Consider the following 10,446-nt stretch of genomic DNA (forward strand, 5'->3'; position numbering starts at 1 on the left):
CTCATATGGGGGGATTGTATAACGGGATCCTCTCATTTATTCAAGTAAAGCCTCTGGTGTTTAGCTTGGTTCAATTTGCCTTGTATTGGGAAAATACCTCGATGGTTCAGTTAGCTCAGTCCTTTATGCTTAGAGTCACAGGGCTGCGGGGAGCTCCCAGGGCCCTGCACACCTGTTTTGTGGAGTTTGACAATGGATATGACCAAACATGGCACTCTCCTCTGGGCCAAAGCCCCACAAGAAAAGAAGAAAACAGCTCAGTAGTCGAGGGTGCTCAGTCAGGCCACATAGTTTAGATTCTTAGAATCTGGTATCATCTGTGCCACCCTTCATGAGTCACTTCCAGGCAGTCCCTGGCTTCTTGTGGGCTGGAGCTTGGTCTTAATCATGAGGAATTTCAGCAGGAATGGTTGTCACCAGCTTCTTATACAGGCACAAAGTTACCTCTGTTGGGTTCAGAGCTATGGAGCACCCACACAGCATTCCTGCCTGCCCGTGATGCTTTTCCATGGCTTCCCCAACGTGCAAAGGAAGAAGAGGAGAGGAGAGCAGAGGGGAGGAGAGAGGAGGGAAGGGAGGGGAGAGGAGAGAGAAGGAGAACCGATGGAGAGGGGAAGCGGGGGGGAGGGGAAACGGGAGGGAGGTAGGAAGGGAGGGAGGAAGGAAGGAAGGAAGGAGGGAGGGAGGGAGGGAGGGAGGGAGGGAGGGAGGGAGGGAGGGAGGAAGGAAGGAAGGAAGGAAGGAAGGAAGGAAGGAAGGAAGGAAGGAAGGAAGGAAGGAAGGAGGGAAGGAGGGAGGGAGGAGGAAGGAGGGAAGGAGGGAAGGAGGAAGGAAGGAAGGAGGGAAGGAGGAAGGAAGGAAGGAAGGAGGGAAGGAAGGAGGGAGGGAGGGAGGAGGAAGGCGGGAAGGAGGAAGGAAGGAAGGAAGGAGGGAGGGAGGGAGGGAAGGGGGAAGGAAGGAAGGAAGGAAGGAAGGAAGGAAGGAAGGAAGGAAGGAAAGAAAGTCCTTTTTATTAAGTCTCAAATCAGCCAGCCTCTGGGCTGTTTTGAGTCCTTTTCAGGGTGTTCCACGTATCCCTCTGTAAAGCTCACTTCCAGCCTCATCATTCTGCTGCTTGAGACCCTCTGCATCCTCCACTTGCTCCAAGTTCAAGCCCAGCACTAAAGGATAAGAGACAAAGTCTTCATAATCTGGTCCCCCCTTTATCGTTCTGTTTTGCCTCTCGATCCTCTTCATATTCCGGCCATCTCCTCTTCTCATTCCTTCCCTAGCCTTCCCTCTCCTTCCTTCCTCTTTCTTTCTGCCCCTCTACCCCCCGTCCACCTTTCCTTCCCTCCCTCCTCCCCATCCTTTTTCTCCTGCCCCCACCTCCGTTATATCAGCTGCTTATAAATCTAAAACTGCCTCCCTCTTACCTCCTCATCTTTGCTCATGACCTTACCTTGGCTTGGAATTCCTTCCTCCACTTCCTCAATCTGTTAGCTAGCTCCTTCTAATCTCGAGACCCAACCTAACTTTCTTTCCCCCCCATATACTTTTTTTTTTTCTTCCAAATTTTATTTTATTTTGTCAATATACAATGTGGTTGATTATTGTGGCCCATTACCAAAATCTCCCTCCCTCCTCCCTCTCCCCGCTCCCTCCCAACAATGTCCTTTCTGTTCACTTGTCGTATCAACTTCAAGGAATTGTAATTGTTGTGTCTTCTTCCTTGCCACCGCCCCGTATTTTTGTGTGTATTTATTTATTTATTTTTAGCTCCCACAAATAAGTGAGAACATGTGATATTTCTCTGTGCCTGACTCATTTCACTTAATATAATTCTCTCTAGGTCCATCCATGTTGTTGCAAATGGCAGTATTTCATTCGTTTTTATAGCTGAGTAGTATTCCATTGTGTAGATATACCACTCATCCAATGATGGACATTTGGGCTGGTTCCAACTCTTGGCTATTGTAAAGAGTGCTGCGATGAACATTGGGGAACAGGTATACCTTCAACTTGACGATTTCCATTCCTCTGGGTATATCCCCAGCAGTGGGATAGCTGGGTCATATGGTAGATCTATCTGCAATTGTTTGAGGAACCTCCATACCATTTTCCATAGAGGCTGCACCATTTTGCAGTCCCACCAACAATGTATGAGAGTTCCTTTTGCTCTGCAACCTCACCGGCATTTATCATTTACAGTCTTTTGAATATTAGCCATTCTAACTGGGGTGAGATGGTATCTCAGTGTGGTTCTTATTTACATTTCCCAAATGCTGAGTGATGTTGAGCATTTTTTCATGTTTGTTGGCCATTCATATATCTTCCTTTGAGAAATGCCCATTTAGCTCTTCTGCCCATTTTTTAGTTGGGTTGCTTGTTTTTTTCTTGTAAAGTTGTTTCAGTTCCTTGTATATTCTGGATATTAATCCTTTTTCAGATGTATATTTTGAAAATATTTTCTCCCACTCTGTTGGTTGTCTTTTAACTCTGTTAATTGTTTCTTTTGCTGTGCAGAAGCTTTTTAGTTTGATATAATCCCATTTGTTTATTTTTCCTTTGGTTGCCTGTGCTTTTGGGGTCGTATTCATGAAGTCTGTGTGCAGTCCTAATTCCTGAAGTGTTTCTCCTATGTTTTCTTTAAGAAGTTTTATAGATTCAAGCCATTTAAAGTCATTTGTATGGAGCACGCAGCTATTCAGATTACAGCTGGAACTAGAACCCATGCCATCAGGCTGCAAGCTTCTCAAGCACAAAGAACATATTAATCCGGTGACTTCAGTGCCCAGCGTCATGTCTGGAAAGTAGAAGGTGCCTAATGAATGAATGAATGAATGAATACATCATCACCCAGTTCTTTACCCTGCCTAGGACAATGTGGAACTGAAACTGTGTTACTACATTTGGTTTGGTCACTCTAGACAACTAAACAGAACTAGAGCCCTACAATTCAGATTAGAGTACGAGGCACCTGCAGTCAAAATTTACCAGTTAAGCTGACAGTTGTCAGATTGCTTTGATTTTCTGCAGTATTGATGTAAACTGCATTTCCCTCCTGAATTGATGGATTTCAATAGCTCTAGTGCATACAAAGGTGCCCTAGATATCCCGTTACCATGGTTCCAACAGAAAGAGGCTGCTGCTATTTTTTAAGTTCCCCTGGAAAGTAGATGATATGATTCCCTCTGCTTATTTATTCTGATGTCATTCAAACCTCCAGGGAGGATAGATAGTTCCTCTTTACATCCTGCTAAAATTGCTTCTGGCTTGTATTTGGAATGCTTCTCCCTACAGGTCAGGTCACAAATGAGAGGATAGGCTTCTGATATTAAGTCATCACCCCAGTGTCTGCCCAGCTTTCTTGGTTCTGTGGACAGTACAGATAAGAGAGGATGAATGTTTGTGTGATGTTAACACAGACTACAATGAGCTAAGCCTGGACTGGTTAGAACTGCCACTGGTGCAGCATTTAATAGGGCTGCAGAAGAGCTGCAAAATGGAGCAATCTTGGTAATTTTTTGAGTATAAACTTCAAAAAGTGACTCTATAGTAGTCAGCCTGCCTGAGTTTAAAATTTTAGCTTTCCACTTAAGTAACTTGCTCCAAGGTCACACAGCTCTCACCTTCTCTGAACCTTTTTTCCCCATCTGTAAAATAGGACTGATAACGATATAGTTATCATAGATATTTGTTTATATAATTTATATAACATGCTTTATATAGTGCTTAGCACATGGTGCACAATAAAGGTTACACACACACACACACGTACCCCTTCCAGGGCTGTGAGAATTTGCTGTAATGGCTAAATCAGCTTATGTGCTGTGACTTTTCTTTGGGGACTCACATTTTAAAACATTGTTTTCTCTGTTTATACCTCTTAATCCCTTTATTGATTCAAAGCCCTTCCTTGCTCTGGAGATGACAACCCAATATCTCCCAGTTCCTCCAGGGCCTCCCAAAGAAAATTTCATATTTCTATTAGTCTGTTTCTGTTGCTTATAACAAAATATCTGGAACTGGGTACTGTTTAAGAAAATGAAATTTATTGCTTACAGTTTCACAGGCTGGGAAGTCCAAAGTCCAAGGAACACATCTGGTGAGGGTCTCGGTGGTGGCAACAGTGACCCAGGGGTCTCACATGGCAGAAAATGGTGGAGTAGAGAGCAGAGATAGTTCCTCAGGCCCTCTCCTTTTAAAGCCCTTAGAACCATGCCCTTGACCACCATTTTTAACCCATTCACTAGGCATAGTCCTACAATTTAATCACCTCTTCAGGGCCCCACCTTGCAATTACCATAATAGGATTTCCCACCCTCAACAGTTACACTGGGGATTAAGCTTCTGATATATGAACTCTGGGGAACACAATTCAATCAATCTACAGCAATATTCATTGCCACAGCTTGTATTGCAGACTATACCAAATATAAACCCCAAATTTGTTGAAAATCTGTTCAGTTGCTTGAAATGCTGTGTGAGAGAGAGATTTTTGTTTATATAGATAGAAGATGGAAAGACAGAAAGGAGGCAGGGGATAGCCAATCTGCCTCATCCTGCTTCTCTTGAAGAGAGCACAGATGCCATCCTGAGATCTGAGGCTGGGGACACAGGAGGCCCAGGCATCAGACAAAAGCCACTTCCACGTTAATGGAGTGACCATTTTAGCAAGGACATCAGGTAAAGAAAACCTTGTATCAAAGTCACTTGAAAAATATCTTGGTGCTCTGAGCTTTGAGCAGTCACATCAGCAAGGACTGAGGTGGATAAGGGCCTGCAGGGAAGAAGGCCAGGTCTGAGACCACACTTCTGGGGACAGCAGAGCTATGAGTGTGACACTGAATGCTGGACTGTGTGACACTGCAGCAGGATCTGGAAGCACAGAAGTCCCTCCTGGTTGTGGCAAGGGCTTCCCTTGGCCATCCTGGTCAAGTGTTTTCAGTAGATCCTGGGTAAAGAGGAGCTGTGGAATTGATCCCATATCTCTGGTGACTAGAAGTCGGGTGTTATGTATTTTGTGCTGACATAATTGTCCATTGTTTCCATTCCATGTTTGCAATGCATACTTAATGAATACTTCTGTCAATTTCAATAACATTTGAGGAAGATAACCTCCCCAGCTTTGCTCAATCTGCGAATCTATTTAAATCAAGATTCTCCATCCAGAATAAGAAAAATCAAGGTAAGCAGCACCCTTTATTCTGTAAAGCATCTTGTCTTAAGAAAAACATTTTTTACCGTAATCATCATCCTAGATTTCTAAGTCAAACAATGATTGACTTGCCACTTGCCACTAATATATAAAAACAATAAAAGCAAAAAACACAATAAGGCAACATAGCATGAGTTCTACCTCCCGAGCTACACTGATATGCTTAGGAAGTGACAGCTTCCAAGCTGTGACTCACAGAGCTAGGACTTCATCAGCTTCACAGTGGGGGTGGATGAGGTAGAGGAGGTAATGGGGAATGCATGGGTCTGTCCTTCCCTAGACACCCTGGGGAACAGACATCCTCTGTGCTCGCCACCATGCTTAGTCACAGTCCCATTTGAAGCCTAGATACAACAACTTTGAGGGGTCATTTTGGCCTTGGAAGACTCACTCAAGATTTCAGCAGTTCAGGGTTTCCTAAAGGGGAATTATAGAGGTTTACAAACTCAGTCATGCTATTCCACTTGTTTCCAATAATTATCCCCATCAGAGAACCCGTGTTTACACAGAGGAGGAGTTTATTTGTCTCCGTGGGTTGTGTCCTCTGCTGCTGCTGCTGGCTCTGAATCCCTTGTGCTCTTTCCAGGGATGGGGTTCAGACAAGGGGAGCAACTTTGACAAGATAAGAGGAGACAGAGGAGGAGGCTGGCTCCCCAGAGCAGGGCATTTTGGCAAAGATAATGGACACCTTAGAATACGCATAAGGGACTTAGCTCACAAATCATTGTTTCCAAAGGTGCTCAGGTTTTCCAAGCATATGTTTTCCAAAACATAGGTTTTGTTTAGAAACTTAGATTTTATCAAAATCCCTTCATTCTCATAGCTACGTTTGTGTATCAAATCAGTCTAGGACTCAGAGAAGTTAAGTCACCTCTCCAACATCACACAGTAAGATACTAGGGACTGGAGTTCCTCAATGGTAAGTTCACATCCTTTAATGTTTTTATTCCCAGCACCTAACAGAGCAAGGCTAACAGAAGTTTATTGAGTAAATAAGCTGGGCTGGAACCTAGTCTTCTATCTACTACTAAGGTTGCTAGATTGAGCAGATAAAAACACAGGAAGCCCAGTTAAATTTGAATTTTAGATAAGAAAGGAATAATTCTTTAGTATAAGTATGTCCCAAATATTTCATGGGACAGTCTCTCTCTCTCTCTCCCCTACTTCTTTTTCTCTTGTAATCAGTTCAGTTCTCTCACTTGTTTTAAAGGAATGCATTCCACTTCCAGTCAAGATGACAGAATAGATGGTCCCCAGTGTCACTCTCTCCCACAAATCAACCAATTTACAACTATAAAAAAGCAATGACAGCCTATCTGGGGCTGCTGAGCTCAGGGGAAGAGGAGAAGAGACCTACAGAGTGCATGAAGGTGGGAGAAGCCACGATGAGAGAGAAAAAGGACCACTCTGACTATTTGGAGCCCTGGCCACTTCCAGGCTGGAGCTGTTGAGCACAGGGAGCAGGAGCTGGCAAAAGCTGCAGCTGTGCCCTTCAGATGAAGTTGTTAGGAAGCGGCAGGGGAGAAGAGGGCCTTGGTAGCTCCCAGGCCAGCAAGACCACTAATAGTGTTCCTGTGTACCCACATAGGAGCAAGGAGCCACAACAACTGAAAAAAAGTAGCCACTCAGAGGCTGGGGAGTCATCACAAGGGACCAGCACACAGCCCATCCCATGGGAAGTGTTTGCAGCACGGGTAGTGGAGGAGATGGACCCACCAGGAGAACACTGGGGCACAGCAAGGACAGCTGATCTGCGCCCCAGTCAATGTAGGACCACTCAGAGGAGGCTGGTCAGGAATATAGAATTGCGTGGGGTGCAGTTTGATGAAAAGACTCAGGCCCGGACCAGAGTTTCTACACAACCCAAGTGCACTGGATTTCACTAGACCTAGAAGTACCTATAAGGTCAACCATTAAAACCTGAGCTGCACAAAAAGCCTTCCCCAGGGAATCAGTAGCAAAGAAGCAATTTAGCTCAACCACACAGCTCAAGTACTGGTCCCCACAGGAAGTTCCCCCACTTTAGAAGTAAGCAAAGGACAACAAATTAGTTCCAGTGCAGAGTTTAAGTGGTGGGAACAGCAAATAACCCGAAACAGAACTGAAAGAGAAAATAAAGTACCCACAACCAGAGACAAAGTCTGGTATTAACTAGTAAAGATCTCATTTCACCAAAGGACACCTATAACACCTAGAAGGACCGGAAGTCCCTGGGGTTACCAAACCAGAAAAGGGGAAGGGCTGGGGGCTTCAGCAATGCCCCCTGACACCCACTCGCAATCAGTCCCAAAGGCGGAGGATGAGGGCCTTGGCCACTCCCCCACAGCACCTGCAGCCAGCCCAGCAACGACCACCAAGCTACCGCAGGAAGCACTCCAGGCTCTGCCAAGCCGGGGCAGTGGGGGGCCAAGGGCCTTGTTCACACTCCTCCGACATGTGCAACCAGCCTGGCGATGACCACCAAGTCGCAGCAAGAAGGGCCCTGGGTTCCTGAGCTGAGGTGGTGGGGGGGGGCAAGGGTTTTTGCCACACACCCCTGACATCTGCACCCAAATCAGCAATGATCTGGAAGCCCCCTGTATCCCCTGTGGGAATGAGGGGGGTGTCGCAGGCCTCAATCCCACCCCTCCTCCTTCCTCCTTCTTCCAGCACATTTCCTTCCCCTTTCCCCTCTCCCCCTCCCTTTCATCTGCTCCACAACAACATCACAGAATGTAAAAAACAATAATAAAATTACATTTTCTTTAAAACATAAAAATTTTTTTAAAAAGGAATACATTTCAATGTCTTCCTGTTTGCAATCTTTGTCATCAGTCACTAAAATTCAGTAAAAACTCAAAGCACTAATGTTTTTGGCTTTCCAGGCATTGAATTTATTAATGAAGGATTTCCAATATACTTTGAGTCACAACAAACAAAATTTAGAGAATTTGCTTACAAAAAAGTTAAATGCCTTTAACTTAAAGGCCCTTAGATTGAAGTAAAAAGTCTCCTTCACAGATCAATTATTTCTAAATTTGACTCAGTGGGAGCAGCAAAGAGGGAATGTGCCATGCTAAATTATTGTTTTGATTAAATTTAGCTTTGTCACAAAATACTGTAGTTGAATTTTTCTGTTTGTTAAAATTAATTAAAATTTAGTAAATTTTATTTATTAAAATGTAGATACTGCAGATACTATGTTTAACAACCTTTTTTTTTTTTTTTATAATAATTTTAGCTTTGAAGAAAAGTTGTAAAGATGGTACTGGGGTATACCCATATCCCCTCACTCAGCTTCCCCGTTGCTAATATCTTATACTGCCATGCTACGTTTGTCACAGCTAAGAAACCAACATTGCTATGAACTGAACTCTACACTTTATTCAGACTTTCCTATATTTTCTACAAATGTCCTTTTATTCCATTTAGCTATCAGGTTTCCTTAGTCTTCTTTAGACTATGACAATTTCTCAGTATTTCCTTGTTTCTGTGACCTTCGAAGTTTGGAGGAATACTAGTCAAGTATTTTGTAGAATGTCGTGCAATTTGAGTTTATCTGATATACATATGTTTCCCTTTGTTAGACAGGGATTATGGGTTTTGGGGAAGAACGCCACGGAGGTGAAGTCCTTTCTCATCACATCGTATCAGGGACACACGCTGCCAATATGACCTATCATTGGTGATGTTAATCTTGATCATTTGATTAATTTAGTGTTTGTCAGGATTCTGTACTGTAAAGTGACGTTTTTCACTTCTCCGTACTCTATTCTTTGGAGGCCAGTCCCTAAGGGCAGTGCACACTTAAGGGCAGAAGAAGAGGTCATTCATCTCCTCCTGGGGGAGAGGGTATCTGAATAAATTACTTGGAATTCTGTAAGAAATATTTGTCTCCTCTCTTCCATTTATTTATTTATCCAATCATTTATTTATACCAGTATAATTTATTTATACCAGTATAACTCACGGATATCAATTTTAAGTATATTTCTACTCCACTGACTTCTTAATTTAGCAATAAACATTTTTACCATGACATTCCCCATATATAATTTGCATTCATGTAATCAGCACAAAATCAATTTTATCTTCAATATCTTACTTTTTAAACCAAATTTAAAGCAGCATTTAAAATCCTGTCTTATGTTCCACTTTAAACAGAATGAAATTTTAAAAGCATTAGCTTGATTCCATGAACTGAATGCAAAACAGTGATTGAGTTAACTTAGAACTGACTTTCTGTTTAAAGCATGTATGTCATTTATACAAAATTGGCTTTATTTACCTGTTTGCCAAGTTTTCCCTCTGCTATAGCAGCCAACACATAACAGCTTACCTTCTTTTTTTTCATGCATGTGCAAGAAAATCTAGGCTCACGAAGGACAAAATTTATTTACAAGTCATTTAATCTAAATGAAAAGTTGCGCTACCAAATGATATATAAATACGCTGCTGCTCTATATACTAAATTATCATCTTCAGGCATCTTCTAAAAATAACCACCGACTTTTGAGAGAGACGCCAATGATTTGTGTTTTCTGCTTTTCATGTGAGTAGTGACATCCCTCCAGCCCCCATGACAGATGGCTAATGTTGACAGACACCTCGTGCAAGTTACGTGTTCACTATCAACTTTCTTGAGAAATGGAAATTCAATACCTATTTTTTCATTAAACTTACACTTATTTTTTATCTTATTACTACCAAAGGGTTTCTGGCAAAATAAAAAGCATTATGAAATAATAAAATAAGACATATATAAATGTATATCGTGTAATAAACGAAACAGCCCACTGTAGCAACAGCATTTGGACTACTCTGTGTGCTTTCCAGAAAGACCTCTCAGATTCAATTTCCTTCAAATGTTTATTTCTTTCAAATATATACATAGCCTAAAAATTTCCATCTTTGCTATTGACCTTCGCCAACTGGTCACCTGGAAACTTTCTACAGTACATGACACAGACCATAGAAAACTGACTGGTACCCCAAGCAACTGGTATGGGTATCATACCAGTTGGGTTCTTCTCCCACTAATATCTGAGATCAGAGAAGTTTACCTCTCCCAGTTTGCTCATATCCAAGCATTTTATCTGATAAGAAAGCACCCCACATGCTCTCATTGAAAAAGAGATGATTGTTATGTTACATGTGGAAAGTCAGGAAAATAGAGGTGAACTATTCCTGGTCACGTGCAAATGTAATAATATATTAAAATGTGTCTCATGCACTACTCCATGACTGTGAAGGAAGCTGGAATTACA

This window comes from Cynocephalus volans, chromosome 1 (assembly GCF_027409185.1).
Source record: "Cynocephalus volans isolate mCynVol1 chromosome 1, mCynVol1.pri, whole genome shotgun sequence".
NCBI classification, from domain to species: Eukaryota; Metazoa; Chordata; class Mammalia; order Dermoptera; family Cynocephalidae; genus Cynocephalus; species Cynocephalus volans.